The sequence below is a fragment of the Lissotriton vulgaris genome, chromosome 12 (genome assembly GCF_964263255.1).
Source record: "Lissotriton vulgaris chromosome 12, aLisVul1.2, whole genome shotgun sequence".
In the NCBI taxonomy this organism is placed as follows: domain Eukaryota; kingdom Metazoa; phylum Chordata; class Amphibia; order Caudata; family Salamandridae; genus Lissotriton; species Lissotriton vulgaris.
In genome coordinates, this window is record NC_141700.1 from 726,092,431 (window position 1) to 726,115,611 (window position 23,181).

At 38.6% G+C, this 23,181-nt stretch overlaps 1 protein-coding gene across 1 annotated transcript in view; it reads right to left on the bottom strand.

The window, feature by feature from the left end:
• The window catches only part of LOC147678390 (beta-galactoside alpha-2,6-sialyltransferase 1-like), a 110,255-nt gene extending 87,457 nt beyond the window's left edge, over positions 1–22,798 (bottom strand). Inside the window, exon 1 of the mRNA XM_086945985.1 lies at positions 22,721–22,798. The gene's annotated coding sequence lies outside the window, so the exon portion shown is untranslated. The remainder of the gene's footprint in view (positions 1–22,720) is intronic.
• Positions 22,799–23,181: the final 383 nt, after the last annotated feature.

Below are 23,181 nucleotides of genomic sequence, written 5' to 3' on the forward strand. Positions count from 1 at the left end.
CTGAAAATGTTACTTACGTGAGCATACACATTTCTAGTAGTGGGCACTGGGGGCCAATAGCCGAGAGCAGCGAAAATGACATTTCTACAAAAAAAAGCCCTCTTCAGATTCACAGCCAAAATTGGGAAAAACCTATCAGATAACTTCTGACCCTGTATAAAAGCAAAAGTATACCCAGACAACTATGGGGCCTCTTTGTGGGGTCTGGAGAATTTTTCCCTCCTACAGACACAGGAGAACCTTTTCCTAGGCAGTCTTTTGGCAGTGCCCAACTCAAATTCAATATAGACAGTTCACAATGAACTGGTGATCACAGTATTCACAGTATTCAGGCAAGCCCCATCACTCTTTGGCATAGCATATGGAGTAAAGCTGGCACTAAATGTACCAAAGAGATTGCCTACCCCTCGAGCCCTGAGGGAAAATCCTATGGCTGCTATACCTAAAGAGCCTCTTAAATAAAGTGGATGGGACCATTAGTATTGAGGGTCCTGCTGGTGTCCTACAGGACAACAAGAAAGAACTAAAAGCTATACTTATTGGGAAAAGAGTGGGCGACAGGGAATCTAGAGAGAGCCTTAAATCTACTGTGTCTAAGTATCTTTCAGGTCCTGTACAACAAAGTATCCAGAGTTATCTCCTTCTAGTACCAAGTACATAACATAGATTCTACCTTACTGGAACGCAAATAGGCACCTTTCGCTTTATGGTTGCTTTCCCTAAAATGGGGGTCTGGTCCCAGAAGTTACCTAAATGCCCATGTGATGGCAAATCTAACCCATGCACTTTTCTCTTTATTCTTTTTTGCAAATTTTATAGAGATTTTAGAATTCAAACATTGCAAACATTGTTTTCGCTAAAAAAAAGTATTCATTATAAGGATGCCTTTAACTTTATCTGTACACTTGACAATGTGGTTTTATGCCATACAGTATCTGTTTACATTTCTAATGCCATCCATAGTAGCAAACCCAACACACATTTAGATGTTTAAACATACGAGACTGATTAACGAGAAGTACCAGACTGTGCTTAAAATGCACTGTCACAGGTAACAATTATAGGACTTACTTTTGTTTACCATTCACCTACAAACTATATCTGCATACCCCTGAACCAGGTTCTCCTCTTTCTATTGACTTTTTTTATCTATGTTATGTTTTTTAATTTGCGATTTTTGCACATCTCTGCTTTTACTGTAAAGTGATCATAAAATGTTTTTCTAGTTTGTGTACATAGTTGGGCCTACTTGGCAGATTATGTCAGCCTATTTTTTTATGTTACATACCTAACATTCCTTACATTTTAGCACTATATTGATGTCTTAAAGAGTGACTTCGATTGCCATCCCTTGATCTATGTAAATAAAAAAATAAATGTGTATACTTGTAAAGCGCACTGTGATTCCATCTCGGAGTGTCCTGCCGCTGTATACAGCTGGGGAACCCGTCCTGGCTTTCCCTGTGAGATTGTCCCTCCAGGGCATCCCCAAGGTGAAGCCAGGCATCCCCGGCACTGAAGGGGCCGTTGTGGAGATTAAGCCAGCTATTGCCCAGAGTTGCAGAGTGGAACCCATGGTTAGAGTAGGCACCGAGGCGAGAATTATCGAGTCCGCGGACATAGACCCAAGACCCTGCCACGTCAGGAATTGAACCCTGGTCCCGGGCCGACCTCTGCTTCCGGGTCTGCCGCTTCTAACCAGTGAGCCACACTTTTCCACATTGTCTGTCTATTTTAAATGTATGACTGTATTGTGTATTCTGACCCAAATTGTATTTTATGAACTTTTATAATATTTTATTCTGTGATTCTTTTATGGATAACTTATCCGAATTTAGATGTATACATTTGATTTACTATATATATATATTAGATTGACTTTTTTTTAAATGAGATTTGAAGATAAGGGTATTTTACTTGTAATTGCTTTTATGTTTTTACCCACCTTTTATATATACAATTCCTAATGAAATAGTTTCTATAGGGATGATCATTGTCCATCATCTAAATATTTAGCAAGCTGCATCTTTCTAATTTTGTACTGAAATTTGAATGGATGGCTATTAGTAAATATTCAGCAGGAGTTTCTAAATGTGGCATTATGCATTTTAGTTTCTCACATTGGAAAAAACGGAAATATGAAATAATGAATTACAAGAAATTATGTAAGTGAATACCATTTCATTTAGTGTGTATATCACTGAAATTGAAATTGTTTTATGTCTATCACACCTTTTCTCCTAACCTGAAAATGATTTCTATGTTTATGTTACACGTCATTATTTACTGCACCCTGAACATGGCGGACATTGTCGTGATCAAGGCTGCCATGAGCAGTTGAAACGCGTTGACAGTTTGTCACTCTAAACGCTCCAATACAGTTTTCTTTGGGTATCTCACCAAGGAGTTTGTCCGTATCCCATTGTTTGTTAGTGGATACATTTTCTACATATATATATTATTATATATATTTATACAAAAATGTTTAGTTGGAGAGTAGCTCCTGTATAGAGCACCCTACAGCACCAACGACACTCTGAATTTGCTCACCTCAAAGGTCTGCTTTTCTATCACAGTTTTTAAGCATAGGATTAGCACAGTGCCATCTACGCTGAGATAGAAAGGGACAACGTCTTTTGCCATGTCTACAGCACAGTCTTTAAGCATAGGATTAGCACAGTGTCATCCATGCCAATCTGTACCATTACAAAAGCCTTTTATGACTCCAGGCACAGTATCACAGCTCTGGATTGGTAAAATACCATCCAAGCCAACCTGGAAGGAACAAAAACAACCCCTGACACCTGTTTTGCTATCATTATAGCTCTTCAGAGAGGTTTAGCTTTGTCCAGACACAAGGAAGCACCCAGTATAAGTCAAAACAGTACCCTTTCAGGCATAGAGTGCCACATAGATTATCAATCATTCAATCAGGTTCCTTATAAACTCACCTGTGAGGGTCTCTAGGTGCTGAGTGGGAGTGAGGGGGGGTTCTGTGGTTCAGTCAAAGAGCCAGGTCTTGAGGTCCTTCCTGAATTGCGGCTTCAATGGTGATTGACTGAGGTGCAGAGGCAGGGAGTTCCTTGTCTTTTCAGCAAGGTAGGAGAAGGATCTTCCTCCAGCTGTGGTCTTGTGGATCCGTTGGATGGAGGCCAGGGCCAGATGAGCGGAGTGGAGATATCTGGATGGAGTGTAGAAGGAGAGGCAGTGGTTGAGGCACGCAGGTCCTGTGTTTTGGAGGGCTTTGTAGGCGTGCGGGACGAGCTTGAAGGTAATTCCTCTGCTAATAGGTAGGCAGTGAAGATGTCCCAGGTGGCTGGTGATTTGGCTGCAGCGTGGGATGTTCGGGATGAGACTGGTGGAGGCATTCTGGATGTTCTGCAGTTTCTTTAGGAGATTCTGGGTGATGGCAGCATAGAGTGCGTTGCCGTAGTCAAGTCTGTTGCTGACGAGCGCATGTGTGACTGTTTTACTGGACTCGATGGGAATCCACTTGAAGATTTTACAAAGCAGGTGGAGCATGTGGAATTATACAAAAAAGAAGCAGAGAACTCTAGGTAGTTCCCAAGTTTGGGTGGAGAGCAACTCCTATATAGAACCCCCTAAAACACCAGAGGCACTCTGAATTTGTCACCTCAAATGTCTGCTGTTCTCTGAAAGTGATAGGATTAGCACATTGCCATCCACTCCAAGATAGAAAGGGAAAAAGTATTTTACCATTTCTACAGCAAAGTCTTAATGCATAGGATTAGCACAGTGCTATCCACAGTCGGCTGTTCAATGACAAAAGCCTTTGACCCCTCCAGGCACAGTATTACAGTTCTGGATTGGTAAAATAACATCCAAGCCAACCTGGAATGAATTGAAAGCAACTCCTGACACGTGTCTTCCTCAATGCTTAATTTGTTCAATAGAAATTAAGTGCCAGGGCCTTTCTCAGGAAGCCACTGATGCTTGCACCTCCCATTGTCTCTGCCAGCATTGCCAATGACAGTACCAACACAACTACTAACCATCACACTCCTACAAGAGTGACAATTCAGACTATTCCAGGCCACCAAAAGCCTTAATGTCATGTACGGCAGGCATTATTCATTGTCAATGTATTTTAAATAATTAAACAATATGTGGTTGATTCTGATGTCGTTCAGAAAGCTTTCCAAGTGAATCGGTTCCGGAATGCTTTCAGGACTTCAACGGGAGCCTGTGTTCCGAATGAGAACACACGCTCCCATTTAAGAAAGGGGTGGCTGGGGAAACCCTTGCACCCTGTGCCGGGCACCACATGGTGCCTGCCACACTGTGCATGGTTGAAAAGGGGGCCTACTATGGGCCCCCAAAGACAGATTCCGTCAGCTGATTCATTCAGGAGAAAACCGAATTGGAACGGCTGTCCAAATCAGTCATCGTAGTAGCTTGCTCAGAAACCATAGAGCGTAAGATTCAGTTCCGAAAGACGCAACCTGTCCGAATGCCTTTCAGAAGCAATTCGGTCAGCCCTGACGGTTTCCAGGCGTCATAATCGGTTGTTGGGAAGTATGTACAATTCGGTCGGAAACAAGGGTTCCTGATCGGATTCGGCAAAACTGAATCTGATTCGGAGCCCTTCCCAACGACATCGGAATCGACCCCTATATTGTGCTAGCTTCCAAATTAGATTTAGCAGCATAAGTGGTGGTGTTTAAAATTAGGTGCAAGTTCTGAGCACCAGCAAACAGTGACTCAAATTACGCCCTATGTGTGCGGTTGCCAGAAAACATATACATTATAATAATGTGAATATTAATGAGTTATTCCAACTGGGGTACTTTTTAAAGAACTGAGAAACTGCAGGTACAATACAAAGCACTCTCTGTAGATCACAATGAACTATTATTCGATGCACCCATCACTGTGGTGGAGATACCTGCTTTCTAGGGGTCTAGCTAGCATTTGTCATGTGTTTTTTTCATAGATTTCCCAAACACTCAGCCTGCACTCAAAGGACATCTTCTTAATGTGTGCTCCTCTCTGGAGCATGTACAAGAAAGAGGTAATACCTCAATTTCATTTTTCGAAAATATTTTGTCACACTCCCTAGAACTTCAATTTGGACTCAAAATCCCCCTTTGACATGAGCACAGCTATGGCTCTGAGCTACTCAATTGAGATCAAAGACATTGTTTAGCTATAGAGAGCAGCCCCTCAGAGAAAGCTTTAAGGGACTGCTCAGCAACTCCTGCAATTTTGGGCCCCACTAAAAACTAACGTCATGAGAAGTGGAATAGTAGGACCCCTAGTTAAGACCTGGCAGGAGACTATTATTGTGCCATTTTGTTTAAATGGGGACAAGACCCAACCACACTGCTATCGTCCCATCTCCCTTCTTGACAGCACAGTAAAAGTTCTGGGCAGGGTTATCTTGTCCAAATTGGAACTATGGGCAACAGAGACCCAAGCACTGTCAGACTTTCAATTTGGGTTTCCTCCAAGGCTAGGAACTGCAGAACAGACCCCTAATCTCTCCTTAATATTCCAAAAATATATAAAGGCGCAAACAGACTGTCCATCTAGCCTTTATGGATTTAACATGTGTCTTTGACACAGTAGATCGTTCACAATTATGGCCACTTATGGCAAAGATGGGTATTGATGGAGCTATTATCACACTGCTCACTAGGCTTCATGATCAAACATCCATTAGAGTTCGTTATAATAGGAATGGTGACCTAACAGAAGAATTTCTCTCCAATATTGAGGTCAGATACTGGTGTGTGTTGGCCCTATTCCTCTTATTACTGTATATGGGCTGGGTATTTGTGTAAGGGGGGACGGACACTCCAAGGGCCAACTTACACCAAATACCATTCCTCCTAAATGTGGACAGTGCTATTTTTCATAGTGAGAGCAGCAAATGGACTCCAATCCCTCCTTGATGCTTTTAATGTATCTAGGGCTCAAACCTAATCACACTAAATCTTGTGTTATGAAGTGTGGCCCCAAAAAAGCTAAGATGAGGAAACGTATGTTAGGAGGGGAAGACATTAGAAAAAAAATCATTTTTCATATTTGGCCATGCTTTTGATATGGATTCTAATTGGAAGTTTTTAACAAGTGTTAGAGCAATGGTCGATAGAAGCAGTTTTTACATTTTCTAAACGAATAAGGCATAAGCCAATTAAGTAATTGCTTAATGTTTTTAAAAGTAAATGTTTTATTGTCGTTTCTTTTGGTGCTGGTATCTGGAGATATACAAATTGCAATATGCTGTAAAAAAATTGAAAATAAATGTGTTAGGTGATTGCTGTCAGTGCCCCAAGGTACCCCTATACTTTTCTGTCATGAGGTAGCTGTGCTGGGCTACTTAGAAAAACATGTAAAACTGCAACCTTTGTTGTTGTTGTGGGCAAGAATTTAGAAAAACACAGAGGCCCAATTTTGCAGAGAAATGCTAAGAGATTGTATGAATTTAGATAACAGCTGAGAGATTCCTTGGCTCAGGTATATACAATTGAGCTTTCTAAAGATGGGCACTCCTGAATATTTCCCCATCCCAGATACCCTTATTAATGTTTCCCCCAAAAGAATCAAAATTATTTTTTATCATTATTCCCAGATACACTGTCCTGGGGGTAACACCCCAAAATGAATAGTTATACCGGCAACCCCAAGAAGAGCCTGCACTTTATTTACAGTTAAGTCTAAATGAGAGGCAAACATTTTTGCTGACAAGTTTACGTCTTAAAACAATACACTTTGTTTTTTGTGTGATCATATTAATATTTTCAATAAACCTTTTCTTGAACTTAAACCAATACACTTTCTGGTAGCGTTTCATATCCAATGCACATGTTTCTCCTTACTCCCCCCTTGTCCATGTGATGGTTTTACATATTAAAGCGAGTCCTTAATAGCGATTATTAAGGAATCGCTATTAAAGACTCGCAAAACGGCATTCATGTAGAAATCGCAATATTTATTGCGATTCCTACAGCTTCCTTATTTGCGATGCGCTATTTGCTAATCGCAAATAAGGAATGACTCCCCATTCATTCCTATGGGCCTAAAGGCCCATAGGAATGAATGGGGAGTCATTCCTTATTTGCGATTAGCAAATAGCGCATCGCAAATAAGGAAGCGATTTCAAGGGTGCCAGGGTGTCCAAAGGACACTGTGTAGCACCCCTGGAATGGTAATGTACACTGGTGTTGCGCACACGCATGTCCAAAGGACATGTGTGTGTGTAACATACAACTTGGAAAAATGCACTAAAGTGCATTTTTCTAAGTTTTCGCTATTTACCACGTAGTTAGACTTCACGGTAAATAGAGGCCCCAGATTGCGAATTCACAATTTTTAAATGGTTCATGAATTGCTTTTAATGAATCTCAAATTGAGATTCTTTAAATGCAATTCATCCCATTTAGCGAGTTCTATAATTGCGATTTTTGCATTTGAGATGATGAATCCCAAATGCAAAAATAGCGCTCGCAAAGGACCAGATTCTCATAATCTGTCCCTTTGCGAGCCGAATTTCCTTTGATGAATCTGGCTGTAAGCACTTTATTTTATTTTGCACATGCTATACTCCCCAGAGAAGGCAATTCCTTTGTCCGTTACTATTAGCACAGAAAATTAGGAATCATGAGACAGCTCTGACTTTTTTATTATCCTTAGATAACACAGATGTTATATATGCTGTTTTAAATTATATTTTAACAGTTTTAGGAGGGTACACAGTCAAAATATCGAGTTGGAAATTTCGACCTACCATAATATCGAGTCTGAAATATCGAAGGAGCATAATATCGAAGTCAAGAATATCGTAGGACAGAATATCGACCCAAGGTAAGTAATATCGAAATTCTTAATATCGATGTAAGTAATATCGAAGTTAGTAATATCGATAGCATATATATCGATGTTACTAATTTCGATGACACTAATATCGATATTTGTATTATTTTATAGTTTTTTATTATGTATGTCTTATATGTTTAATTTAAGTATTTAAAATAATTACTATTATATGTGTATTAATTTTATATAATAATAAATTAATTTATAAGAAAATTGTATGTTTTAGTACCGGAGCGGGTTGTGGGTTTATAGGGGAATAGGGTGGGAAGTAATTTAATTATGGTAAATTGATTATTAATTAGTAGGATTAATTAATAAATTATAATTAATTGGTAATTATTTGAAAATAATAGGAAAATAATTTTATTTAATTTATTAATTGATATATATGTTCTGTAGCGGGTTGTGGGTTTATAGGGGAATAGGGTGGGAAGTAATTTAATTATGGTAAGTTGATTAAAAATTAGTAGGATTAATTAATTAATTATAATTAATTGCTAATTATTAATAATTAATTGGAGAAAAAAATTTAATTGATTAATTGATATATACTTTCTGTAGCGGGATGTGGGTTTATAGGGGAATAGGGTGGGGAGTAATTTAATTAAGGTTAATTATTTAATAATTAGTAGGAATTATAAAATAAATTATATTAATTGGTAATTAATGTTAATTAATAGTTAATTAATTTTAATTATTTGCTAATTATTTTTCATTAATTCATTATTGGATAAATGTGTTATATTATGGGTAGTGGTTTTATAGGGAAATATGGTGGGAAGTAAAGTAAATTTAATTAATTAATAATGTATTAAAACTAATTGTATTGTTAATAATATAATTGTTAATTAATAATTGGTAATTAAATATTAATAAATGGTATTATTTTACATTAATTTTAGGTAAAATATATTTTGCTAAGCATGTGTTTTATAATTAAGTATAGGTATTGTATATGGTTTATATTTATTTAATAGTTAATTTATTTATAATTACAAAAGTCGTTTATTTATAAGTATGTTATTTTAACCCTTATACTATCCAACAGTTTCCCTACTGTTGCACTCTCTGGAGTTGGAATAGTACTTTTTACCCCTACGCTATCCAACGCTTTCCCTACTATTGCACTCTCTGGAGTGGGAATAGTAATTTTTACCCCTACTCTATCCAACGTTTTCCCTACTGTTGCACTCACTGGAGTGGGAATAGTAATTTTTACCCCTACGCTATCCAATGCTTTCCCTACTGTTGCACTCTCTGGAGTGGGAATAGTAATTTTTACTCTCCCGCTATCCAACGCTTTCCCTACTGTTGCACTCATTGGAGTGGGAATAGTAATTTTTACCCCTACACTATCCAATGCTTTCCCTACTGTTGCACTCACTGGAGTGGGAATAGTAATTTGTACCTCTATACTATCCAACGCTTTCCCTACTGTTGCACTCTCTGGAGTGGGAATAGTAATTTTTACCCTTCCGCTATCCAATGCTTTCCCTACTGTTGCACTCACTGGAGTGGGAATAATAATTTGTACCTCTATGATATCCAACGCTTTCCCTACTGTTTCACTCTCTGGAGTGGGAATAGTAATATTTACCCTCCCGCTATCCAACGCTTTCCCTACTGTTGCACTCACTGGAGTGGGAATAGTAAATTTTACGCCTACGCTATCCAACGCTTTCCCTACTGTTGCACTCTCTGGAGTGGGAATAGTAATTTTTACCCCTCTGCTATCCAACGTTTTCCCTACTGTTGCCCTCACTGGAGTGGGAATAGTAAACTTTACCCCTACACTATCCAATCCTTTCCCTACTGTTGCACTCTCTGGAGTGGGAATAGTAATTTTTACTCTCCCGCTATCCAACGCTTTCCCTACTGTTGCACTCATTGGAGTGGGAATAGTAATTTTTACCCCTACGCTATCCAATGGTTTCCCTACTGTTGCACTCACTGGAGTGGGAATAGTAATTTGTACCTTTATGCTATCCAACGCTTTCCCTACTGTTGCACTCTCTGGAGTGGGAATAGTAATTTCTACCTTCCCGCTATCCAACACTTTCCCTACTGTTGCATTCAGTGGAGTGGGAATAGTAAATTTTATGCCTACGCTATCCAACGCTTTCTCTACTGTTGCACTCTCTGGAGTGGGAATAGTAATTTTTACCCCTACGCTATCCAATGCTTTCCCTACTGTTGCACTCACTGGAGTGGGAATAGTAATTTTTACCCCTACGCTATCCAATGCTTTCCCTACTGTTGCACTCTCTGGAGTGGGAATAGTAATTTTTACCTCTACGCTATCCAATGCTTTCCCTACTGTTGCACTCTCTGTAGTGGGAATAGTAATTTTTACCCTCCCGCTATCCAATGCTTTTCCTACTGTTGCACTCACTGGAGTGGGAATAGTAAATTTTATGAGTAAGCTAGCCAACACTTTCCCTACTGTTGTACTCTCTGGAGTGGGAATAGTCATTTTTACCTCTACGCTATCCAACGCTTTCCCTACTGTTGCACTCACTGGAGTGGGAACAGGCACGGCCGGTAGTAGGTGTAACTGCAGGGCGGTGACGTAAGGAGGGGGAGGGGCAGGGTGGGGGGTTGTAATGTATGGATTACGGACTATAACAGGTAAGTAAACATATAAATAAATAAATAAAATTTAGTTGCTTGCACTGCATAACCAAATGCGTTGCAGTGCACACAACGAAATTCGTTTTATTTATTTATTTGTTTACTTACCTGTTATAGTCCGTAATCCATACTTTACAATCCCCCACCCTGCCCCTCCCCCTCCCTACGTCACCGCCCTGCAGTTACACCTACTACCGGCCGTGCCTGAGTGGAAATAGTCATTTTTACCCCTACGCTATCCAACGCTTTCCCTACTGTTGCTCTCTGTGGAGTGGGAATAGTCATTTTTACCCCTACGCTATCCAATGTTTTCTCTACTGTTGCACTAACCCTCTCGCTATCCTACGGTAAAAATATTGTATATTTTTGGTTAATATGTTTATATTACCTACTGGCGGTCGCCAGTAGGTATATATAGTTAGGATTTTTTCTCTATGGGATTTTTGAAAATTCTATGTCTAATAACTTTGGCGTTTGTGGACGGAATTGGCTGAAATTTTCAGGAAAATGGAACATTTTGTTTCTGAGCAGCCCCTGACAATTTGGGGGGGTTTCATCAAGGGGGGGGCGAGAAAAAAGGGGGGTCCCAAAACGCGTTTTTCCCATGTTAATTTCCATAGGGCGGTTGGCCTCACTTTTAGCTCGAACGGCTGAATGGATTTGCACGAAACTTGGCAAAATTGTAGGGACTGTTAGCCCGATGTGCCTTTGCTAGGTCTCAATATATGTGCTCCAGTGGATTTTGAGTAATTTAGGTTCAAAAAAAGATATATATCTGGGCGGAGCCTAACCACACATCTGATCTGATTGGCTGTCAGCACTTCATCCAAGAAGTGTTGGCAGCCATCTTGGGACCAATATACATGATAGCACCTCATTAAAAAGCATTGTAGTTAATAGAGGGTTTTAGGACTTTAGTTACATTATAAATCATTTGTTGATGGTACCATACTCGTTTTAGGAATTGTGGTGGGTTCTAAGGTGATTTTACCATGTGAAAAAACCTTCTGCTGTGATATCATGAATATTGTTTGAAAGAAAACTAATATCTCATGATTTTCCCACAGTGGTTTGGAAGGGGATCTATAAGCTAAACTGAAAGCATATTTTCTGTAAATTCACATTATCTTTCTCAGTCATGTGAAAATGAAGTCTGACATTCTCAGTAAAACATGTACATCCAACAAGGACAGAGACTGTCAGTTGATTCCTTTGTGTTCTACTGCAGCCTCCTAGAGTGTTCTAAAGAACAACTAGAGCGCTAACAGTCCTACTTATTACAAAGGTATGGCACACCTGAAGCCATCTTGATTGGAATAAAGTGGTAACTCTTAAAACATTTAATTTAAAAAGAAACAACATGAGGGGGTATATTTTGCCATAGAAAGTATGATTAGTGCTTCAGAATGAAAAATTAGGGCACATTTTGAGTGACTTCTCAAATCCTTTTCTATTTCATTAAAACATTCTGACATGCAGTCTCCCAAAATGGCCACCAGAGACAAAAGAGCCCAAATGTAGCCCAAATATCACCCAGATGTAGCCCAAGTATAGCCCAAATGACAGAATGTCCCAGAGTGTTCTAAAGAACAACTAGAGCGCTAACAGTCCTACTTATTACAAAGGTATAGCACACCTGGAGCCATCGTGATGGGAATAAAGTGGTAACTCTTAAAACATTTAATTTAAAAAGGAACAAAATGAGGGGGTATATTATGCAATAGAAGGTATTATTAGTGCTGCAGAAAGAAAAATTAGGGCACATTTTGAGTGACTTTTCAAATCCTCTTCTATTTCATTAAAAAATTCTGACATGCAGTCTCCCAAAATGGCCACCAGAGACAAAAGAGCCCAAATGTAGCCCAAATATCACCCAGATGTAGCCCAAGTATAGCCCAATGACAGAATGTCCCAGAGTGTTCTAAAGAACAACTAGAGCGCTAACAGTCCTACTTATTACAAAGGTATGGCACACCTGAAGCCATCTTGATTGGAATAAAGTGGTAACTCTTAAAACATTTAATTTAAAAAGGAACAAAATGAGGGGGTATATTTTGCCATATGAATTATGATTAGTGCTGCAGAAAGAAAAATTAGGGCACATTTTGAGTGACTTCTCAAACCCTCTTCAATTTCATTAAAAAATTCTGACATACAGTCTCCCAAGATGGCCACCAGAGACAAAAGAGCCTAAATGTAGCCCAAATATCACCCAGATGTACCCCAAGTATAGCCCAATGACAGAATGTCCCAGAGTGTTCTAAAGAACAACTAGAGCGCTAACAGTCTTACTTATGACAAAAGTATGGCACACCAGAAGCCATCTTGATTGGAATGAAGTGGTAAGTCTGAAAACACTCAATTTAAAAAGGAACAACATGAGGGGGTTAATTTTGCCATAGAAAGTATGATTAATGCTTCAGAAAGAAAAATTAGGGATCATTTTGAGTGACTTCTCAAATCCTCTTCTATTTCATTAAAAAAATTGTGACATGCAGACTGAAACATGCACTTTGAATACCAGCAGCAGACGTCCCTGGTGAGCAGTAGCTTTACTACAGTGATCTAATGTGCAACTAGAGTGCTAACATTCAGAATTTATGGCAAATGTGTGACACATCTGAATGCCTTCTTGATGGAACCAAAGTAAACAAGCATTGAAAATGCAATAGATCTCGCCCTCGTTTAAGTTAAAGCCATTCTGTTTGTAATGAGGTGGCTTTTTAGCTTTGCTTTTATTAGTGTTTTTTCAACTTTCATGTAAATAACATGCATCTGTATGCATATAAGTATATGTATGCATGCATTTATGTTTGTATTTATATAGATATACAGATGATATATGTTTATATATGTATGTATATATATATATATCTATATATATTCACTGAAAAAACCATAGGCTTTAGACCATATATAGTTAGGAATTAGCATTTACAAAACCTTGAAAATTCACTGAAAAAACCATAGGTTATAGACCATATATAGTTAGGAATTAGCATTTACAAAACCTTGAAAATTCACTGAAAAAACATAGGTTATAGACCATATATAGTTAGGAATTCGCATTTACAAAACCTTATTTTACTCACACAAAACCATTGAAATTCCATATATAGTTAGTTGCACTAACTATATATCGCGCACCCGCAATCCACTGCTGATGATGTCACATATTACATCATTCATGACATGGTCAGTGACATCACTGATGACATCACTGATGACATCTCAAATGACATCACTGATGACATCACTGATGACAACATCCAGTGACTGTATGTTTCTGTAAAGTTAAAATATGTCTTACATATTGAAGAATGAGTGGATGTATAAGTGTCTGGATGAAGGATTTAGTAGGTGCCTGACTGACTGTATGAGTGAGTGATTAAATGTGTCTCACTGAGTGCATGGGTTAGTGACTAAACTGTCTTAATTTGTGCATCATTATGTCTGTTGTTCTGTAAACTGTTGCATGTGTTGATAAGTAGCTATATGAGTAACTATATGGGTTATTGATTGGTTGCCCAAGTATTTGTATGGGAGACTGAGTGTGTGTGTGGGTGGCTGGGAGGTGTATGACTCTGTGCATAGATGTGTGAGCAGTTGATTCACTAGATGTATGGTTTCAAAAGTGCATGTGGAAACAGCTGTATGGATGGTTGACTGTGTGCATGAGTGTATTGGTGAGTGAATGGGTATCTCAGTGCTACATGTCAAAGTAAGTACATATGTAAAACACAGTACATGTGAGAGTTGACATATATAAATAACTGTGCATAAGAGCCAGTGAATGTGTGAGTGGCTGTATGGATCATTGTGAACTTGTATCAGGGATTGTATAAGAGAGTAAATATGTGTTAGTATATGTTTGAATAAGTAAAGTTTGTATAACTGTATAGTTGAGGAAATGGAGGTGCGATTGATTCTTTGCATGACTGACTAGGTGTGTGAGTAACTCCATGGATGAGTGACAGTCTGTGAGTGTCTGTTTACACTGATTGTATCTAAGGTTATATTAGATTCTGAAGAGGTTCATCGTATTATCACATTAATGATATCATCAGTGATGTGATCAGTAATGTCAAATGAGATGTCATCAGTGATGTCATCAGTGATGTCATTTGAGATGTCATCAGTGATGTCATCAGTGATGTCACTGACCATGTCATGAATGATGTAATATGTGACATCATCAGCAGTGGATTGCGGGTGCGCGATATATAGTTAGTGCAACTAACTATATATTGAATTTCAATGGTTTTGTGTGAGTAAAATAAGGTTTTGTAAATGCGAATTCCTAACTATATATGGTCTATAACCTATGGTTTTTTCAGTGAATATATATATATATATATATATATATCTGCAATACCTTGCAGCAGCTGCGCTCCCCATTACGAATTACGAGGCAAGGACCAACTTTTTACCAGCATACATTTATTTGTCAAACAGACAGACTGCCATGACGCGTTTCGGCCGTCCCAGCGGCCTTGGTCACATGGCGTTACAAAGTGCCCAACCCTATTTGAAGTGCAAAATGCAGTCACATGTCAATTGATGGATATAGAAAAAATACTATCAGTATAAATACATATCTTTTATAATTGTAATTACATTGCTAACTGTATAAATAAATAAAAGACTTTATATTGATTTTAGACATTGTAACTAAAAATGTCTATAAAGTGTTTTGGAATAAAAAATAGCGTATTACAATCACATAGCGCTATTGATAATACCTGCATAAACGCTGGTTCCAACCTCCAAAACACATCTAAATTCTTTTAATCTCATCCATCTGACATTAAATGTCTTAGAATTCAAACTAAAACAGGTGCTCACCGAAAGTGTTCAAAATCATAACTGCGGAAAAACCAATACATTTCTATTATTGCATAATAATAGATAAAGTCATAAAGTGATCAACTAATATCGTAGAACCATACAGAAGATATGGTCAACTGTGAAATATTGTCCAGTCACTGGGTATACTTGACAATGCGTATTACAAACAATCATCATTGTCTCAGTATTCATATAGCCATATTTAGCTTCTATATCTATTTTGCATGTCCTGTATTGCCACAGGGATAGTATACATTAAGTAGCTTATAAAGTGACCTCATGTTATAGTGCAATATATTCAAAGTGACTGGTGCATAGAGATTTCAAAGACTTGACAGTGGGGAAAAAATTGTAGGGATCTACGGCTGGGGGAGAAGGAAAAGGACATTTTCATAGATGTCAATAAAATCCATTTCAAGACACAGTTTAAAGTGCTAAATTCATACAGTACATGATGTAATAAACAATACATTAAAATTCACTAAATGGCATCCAATTAATCAAGCCATTAAAATGAATTAAAACAACACCATAAAATCGACCTAATATAAAAAAGGAAAACGGTGACACAACTAAAACCAGCAATCATAAAAGACACTTGGATAAAACTACCCTAATATCTAAAAGACGGCTAAAATCAATTGCGTCAATATTATACATCGCAAATATAAATATCCTTTCAATAAAAAAAGCAATATAGTTTACACAGTATAAATACAAAAATGTGCAAATTATGCTATGTATAATCCAATTCCTCTTTCCGATCTGACTAAAGTGCTGTTAGTATATGTCTATTACTCATGCATCTTACTATGGTGTGCCTGGTCCAATTTATAGATATGTGTGGAGGTCCTCCGTGCTATTGAGGCCTCCAGGCCATTTGGAATTGAACTCAAGAATATATTTGGTCTCCAACCTACGCATACAGGCCTCTCTGTCTCCACCTCTTTTTGTAACCGGGACAGATTCAATTGCATAATATTTTAGGCACTGAGGTCTACTGTTGTGACATGCCTCAAAGTGCCTGGCAACTGGGTAGCTTTGATCTTTGTTCGTGATAGCGCGTAGGTGCTGTAAAATCCTCTTATGGATCTGCAGCTTGCTACGTCCTATGTACTTGAGTTGACAATCACATTCCAATATGTAAACACAATACTCAGTTCTACAGGTAAGATGTTGTTTAATTTCCCTAGTAGTCTTTGGAATTACAGTAGTGTATTTCTTGGTGTTCACACCATGTTGGCACGCCTTGCATGCCAAACACTTATAGAAACCCCTGCTGATTGGCCGCCATGGTTCTTTGCCAAGATGTTCCTCACTATTTTTGGAAAGAATAGGGCCCATACTCAAGCCTTTATGGTAAGTTATTGACGGATTTGAGGGCATCAATTCTCCAATTAGTGGGTCATCTTGAACAAAATGCCAATTTCTTCTGACAATACTCCTAAGTTCTTTTTCCTGCTTTGAGTACGTCATTATTAATCTTACTGGACTGGCATTTCCGCTTTGTGATAGACTTGGTTTCTGGTTGTATTTTAACAATTCTCCTCTTGCTTTTAGCCGTGACTTTCTTATGGCGGTTTGTATTGTCTTTATACTATAACCCCTATCCACAAATCTCATTAAGCTTTCTTTTTGCTTGATGACCATATCTTCATTATTACTACAAATACGGCGGATGCAAAGCATCTCACCATACGGTATAGATTTGATCAAATGCTGTGGATGGGCACTCGTTGCATGTAAAAGAGTGTTCCCCGCCGTCGGTTTTCTAAAAAGGGTAGTACTAAGAACACTATTTGATTAAAAAAACCTGCACATCTAAGAATGTCACCGATTCCTTACTTATGCTAGAGGTAAAATTCAAGTTAAGATCATTTTCATTAATTTCCTGTATGAAAGTTAAAATGCTTTCTTCAGAACCATGCCACACAATAAAAAGATCATCAATAAAACGAAGCCATGAGATTATATTTGATGTGCAATACTGCTCAAATTTGCGTCTGAGGACCAGTTCCTCCCACCACCCCATGAACAGGCACGCATAACTTGGGGAGAAACTGGCCCCCATTGCCACACCCTGAACCTGTTGGAACATTTGTCCATTAAACATGAAGTAATTATTGTCAAGGCAGAAAGACAACATTTCCAAAAGCATTTTTGTATGATGGGCTAATTCCATTGGCCTGCTGCTAAGATAGTACTCACATGCACGCAGGCCATCCCTATGCTTTATGCATGTATATAAAGAGCTGACATCCAATGTTACTAGCAGCAGGTCTGGTGTCCACACGATCTCCTCTAATTTACGCGAAAAGTCACTTGAGTCCTTTACGTAGGATTTCAAGGATTTCATGTGCGGCTGTAGAAAGTAGTTAATATACCTTGAGAGGTTTTCCAGAGGACCGCCACATGCCGCAATAATTGGCCTTCCCGGCGGTACAGTAATGTTTTTATGGACCTTAGGTATAAAGTATATGTATGGGACCAGTGGGTGGTCCTTCTTTATGTACTTAAACTCATCCCCACTTAGCATACCAAGTCCCTTCCATGCCACCAGATTCCTGCATAGATTTTCCAACATGGTCCTATATTTCTGTGGGTTGCTTTTTACATAACATTGGATGTCATCCAGTTGTCTGTGCGCCTCCTCAAGATAATTTTTGATGGGCCACAGAACAATATTCCCGCCTTTATCGGAATTCCGAACTATCACTTCAGCATCCTTTAACTTTGTTGCCAGTTGGTTCAGTTTTCTCTCTTGGTTTGTGTATTGTCGCTTATTATCGTTGTTGTTTTGAGCCAGCTTTTTAATTTGTCGCACCATTGCGTCACTGAAAGCATCAAGCCCATCCCGTGCAGCAAGGGGAATATACTTAGATTTAGGCTTAAATGGGGTACTTGGCTTCTTTTGTCCACTTAACGCCACTATTTCTTGTGTCCCCATATTTTCCTCACTCCCTAGCTGACACATATCATGGAACAGGTTTAAATCGCTAACTGCCAGTTCTGAGGTGCTTGTCCCAGATTTTGATGGTGCCATATTTGGGCCAACTGTTTTGTGCACAAATTGCTTTTTTTAATTTTAGTTTCCGTATATATTGATAGATATCAGCCCTTGTCCTTGTATATGAGAAGTTCGATTCAGGGCAAAAGCTTAGACCCAGACTCAAGCTTAGATTTATTATGGATTTTGCTTGTAATTGTTCCATAGTTTATATGTATTAATTTTTTTTTAAGTTACATTCATTATTTATTAATTTTAAGGTTATTAAAGTATTTTAAGTATGTTTAAGTTAATTATATTTATTATTATATTACATTTAAATTACTTTTAAGACATTAAAAAAATTCGATATTTTGACTAACTATATTTTTGACAACGATATTTTTGTACTTACCTGTTTGGAGATAGGGATTTGATATTTTTGTATTCTATATTTTTTACTCGATATTTTTGTAGTTCTATATTTTTGACATCGATATTATGTCAGTGATCCAAAAGATATAAAACAAAACAGAGGTATTTAAATTGTTATTTGTGTACATACTGCGACAGAGCAACAAATCTGACATTCTTACAGTCTTACATATCTGTTATTTCCAGGGACTGAACAAAGCCAAAAGTATAACTCTCTTAAGTACCTGTGAAGTGATAACAAGCTGTGTGACTTTGTTTACCCTCCATTTCATTGAGGTGTGAGGCTCCAGATAGCTCTCAGCCAGGATACTCCAACAAAAGGAAGACTAATGACCCTACGGAAGTGTAATATTGAGCCTTTCTGAAATAACTTAGGAGCACTCAAATATCTTCAGTGTAATTAATGCTACTAATGGGAGTGGGATATTGCATATGTAAGGTGCCCCACATTAAACATTCATGCATAGAATGTGATTAACAAAGATTACATGACAATTTACATATTGATGTGATGGAAGAAATTAACATGAAATGTCTCATTGTGAGATTATTAACTAGGATGTGTGCAAACGAGTATTTGGCGTTCATACGTATAAATAGAATGAATCATCGCGGTGGAATGCTTCGTCTCATTTTGTTTCCACTGCAGGTGTGTATAAGCTTCATTATTTAGAGTAAAGAAGTTTTTTCTCATTAGATAACAAGGTATGAGAAGGAGTCAGCCGAGGGATTCACATAAACGAGCGAGGAGAGGAGTTCTCATGGGAGAGGAGAGGAATGACCAAGGACGAGAGAAGATTACAACTTATCGACGTGGGAAAGGTGTGAAAGTATCCAGTTGTGCCAGAGCTTTGGAAAATTACCAAAGAAGAAGCCACGTGGGAGTGTCAGCTCGACTGCAGTTGATGTTATGTGCTGTACTTAGTGAGGGAGAGAGAGTCCATCTTATATTTTTATGGAGAACAGACCTATGCGTCTGTTTGAGTGGCTTTAAGCTACTAGACCCATTGTGTGAGTACTTCTGCTAAAGACTCTGACTGCTGGCACATTTCTTTCCTTATTTTACGTACCTTTAACGGATTTCTTCAGAATAAGGATGCCACTTTAGAATAGTGTAGGGAAAGATAGATTGTTCATGCTTCTTACAGAGAACCGTCTGATGACATTTAATGGACAATTATTTTTCCCCAGATCGTTTCCACCATAATTTTAGAGTTAGTAATTTGCTTTGTACCATATAGTGTACATCTCTTCGGGAGATTTAGACTTGTTCTGATATTTCTGTATTTCTGTATGATTATATTGAGATTGAGTTACATTGACCTATTTCTAAATGTATAATTAAAACTTGCTAAACTCAGTTGTCGAGTGGATTCCTGTGTGGCCACATTGGTTGCACCGTGATGATATCTTAATTAGTGACTGTTTCCTTCCTTTGCCTCTCATGCTTCCACGAAGGTCATCACTCTGGGAGTAACTGATGCTTCAGGTCCAAGCTCTTGAAGCTGCTTTGCTATTTTGGCCTTTGTTTTGGGTTAGCTGGAATTTAAAATAAGAAAGCCTCCTCTCCGCCTGCAAGTTTATGCTCGTAATGGAAGTATACAACATGCAGGCACTGCTGAAAGTGTCCGGGGTGCATAAAACCTACACCGGGTCAAATTCAGCATACTTTTACTGGGGACCCAATGTCTTGCCATTACTCCTGGCCATTACTTTATTTTAATATAACAAAGCATTCTAGATATTACATTTACTTTTAGATTAGCTTTAGTTATTTTTAGCCTCACTTCACATCAGCCTACCCAAGTCAAGTCATAATAGTCTTTATTCGATCACATAATCATAAAAGACATTTACAATTTAAAATAATAACCATAAAGCATTTGGAGTTTATCATTACAACAAGAACCCCACAAAATGATCCAAAGTTACATAATCCAGTTATACAAATTTACAATAAATTAGTATAAAATTCATTATAAAACAGTAATATCCATAAAACAGCCACCATATATATACCAGGTATCAATAAAACCAAATTATACATCAGCCTACTCACTTTATCACACGTACCCTGCACCTCACTCTTTACATCAGCAACCGAAAAGAACTCTAGCAAAGAGCCACCTCTGGGGCCCTTTGGGCATTGCAGTGCCGGCCCAGCGAGGAGCTGCCCGATGATGAAGCATGACACGCCTCGGGGTGTGTGAGGGCGATTGCTCCTGGTGGATCAGATCCCCTGATCTGACTCCTCAGTTGCTCCCGACCTTTCCACCCCTTTCCTTTCTTAGGAACTGCATACCTTTGACTGTGCTTAAAAACAACAGTTCCACATCAACAATCTCTGGGATCATGACGCACTGCAGAAGGCAGGTAGCCTGTCCCCATGTGAGAGAGAAAGCAGGAAGTTCCCCTGGGCCATCCCTGGCATTGAAGATGGAAATCAGAAATGTATAAATCTGAGGGGCTCCAGGCTTTCTATCAGAAGGGGTGCTGCTGCTGCAGCCCAGCGAGGTCTTGTGGTCCTCAGAAACCCTTCTTCAGGAGAGCAGGGAAAATTAGCCCTTGATACATACAAAGGATCAAGATGCCCCTGTATTCCCTCACCTGCTGCCTTCATGTTAGTAAGTTTGATAATAGAGTTTAATATATATATTCATTTTTCATCTTTAAAAATAACAATTTGGATGCATTTGACACCGAAAGAATAGAAGCTTTCATTATTCATCATTCAACAAATGCTTCTAGAGATATTTAATAGCTGCCCAACAGCCATAACAACATTTCCATTCCTTTGGGATGCTGGAAAACAGCTCCTTCTCTCAGCAAATCCCTAATACAGAGGTGGGATGTAGTCCAGGTTGCTTTTGGGGCAGTCAGAGCACAGCATTACCATTGGGCTGGTCCCCCTAAGTCGAGTTGCCCATTTAAAAATAGCAGCCATGATGTTGATGGGCCAAGGCAATGCGTCAGAGCATTGTTATCATCTCCTCTTCGCATGAGATATAAAAAGTGCTGAAGAGGCTCAGTTTGTAGCTTAGTCCACAGGGCCACCTCTTCCTGCAAGCCTGAAACAGGTTGGGATGCTTTAGGCACTGGTTGGTGCCACCAGTGTCCTTCATCTGTGGGCTGATGGGCCCTTCTCCTAGAGGCGGGAGACCAAGAGCTTTGTTGAGCTCCTGTGGGCCCAGTGAAATGTGGTTTGAGGCAGGGTCTCCATAGAGTTGGCTTACACCTTCCAGCAGAATCCACTCCAGATCGAAGAGATTCCCTCCTCCTTTATGGCCTGCTGCGATGTCACAATATTGCACTTCACTATCACCTCATGTTCCAAATACAACATTTTGATGATATGTGTGAATCTACCGCTTCTCCATGTTGTAAGGCTTATGTCTTTCGGCACAGAGACCCTGTTTTAATTTCAGGTTGAAGACATGTATTATTGAACATGTAACAAGTGATGAATTGATATTTCATCAAATGCACATTCATGGCATGTGCTTTTATCTGTAAATGTATAATGAATATGTCACATCAGCAAGATCAACCAAAAACACATCCAGTGATCATTTTTTAACTATTTGGCTTAGAAATTGTTCCAGGAATGTCAGAAATGTTATGACTGTTTTCCTCCATAGTTCTATTATTTTAATCACTTGCTTTTACGCTTCTTTCTTTTAGTTTTAGGATTTTAAACACATATAGGACAGGTTCCATTTTAGCTATAGTATCCATTTAAGTTAGCCTGTCCAGCATGTTTACCTTTGCCCTCAAATCCATCCTAGGTAATGGAAGTCACCATCTTAGACCATGAAGGCAGCTATCTTTGACAATGGAGTCTGCCATTTTTCATCAACAAAAGCAGAATCATCAACATGTCTGCCTTTCAGAAGGATCAAAAGTCAAGAAGATACTAATCACATCAGAGACAATTTCACACTAATTTCTGGAGTAGAATAAAGGCACACTTTCAACACTTACTGTTGAAGTTAAGTCTTACATCCTCCTTTTGCAATGAACAACGCGCTGTCCCATGTTCTGGTTGGAGCTTCTTGTCCTACGTGTCTTTTGCCAGATTGAGAAAATAAGCAAAAGACCACTTCCCCTCTCAATCTTAAAGGGGAAGTGTTTTGACTATTCAGTAAAGGGGAAGTGTGTTACCAAGGAAAGAACCGTGATTACTACTTGGTCTTAAAGGGAAAGTTTCTTTTTCTTTTCAAGGCTGAAATTGTTGTTTCTGTGATCTTAACTGATACATCGTTTTTAGCATATTGTAGTCATGATGGTGTGAATTTCTAATAAAAAATGTGCTTTTCAGTTGGGATCTCGGGCAGATAAAATCATTTCAGAAGAGAGGTGGAAAAAAGTGGAATTGGGGTCAGATGAGATTCTTAAAAAAGTTATGTGTCTGATCTGTAAGGGCTGGGTTTCCCAGAAAAAAA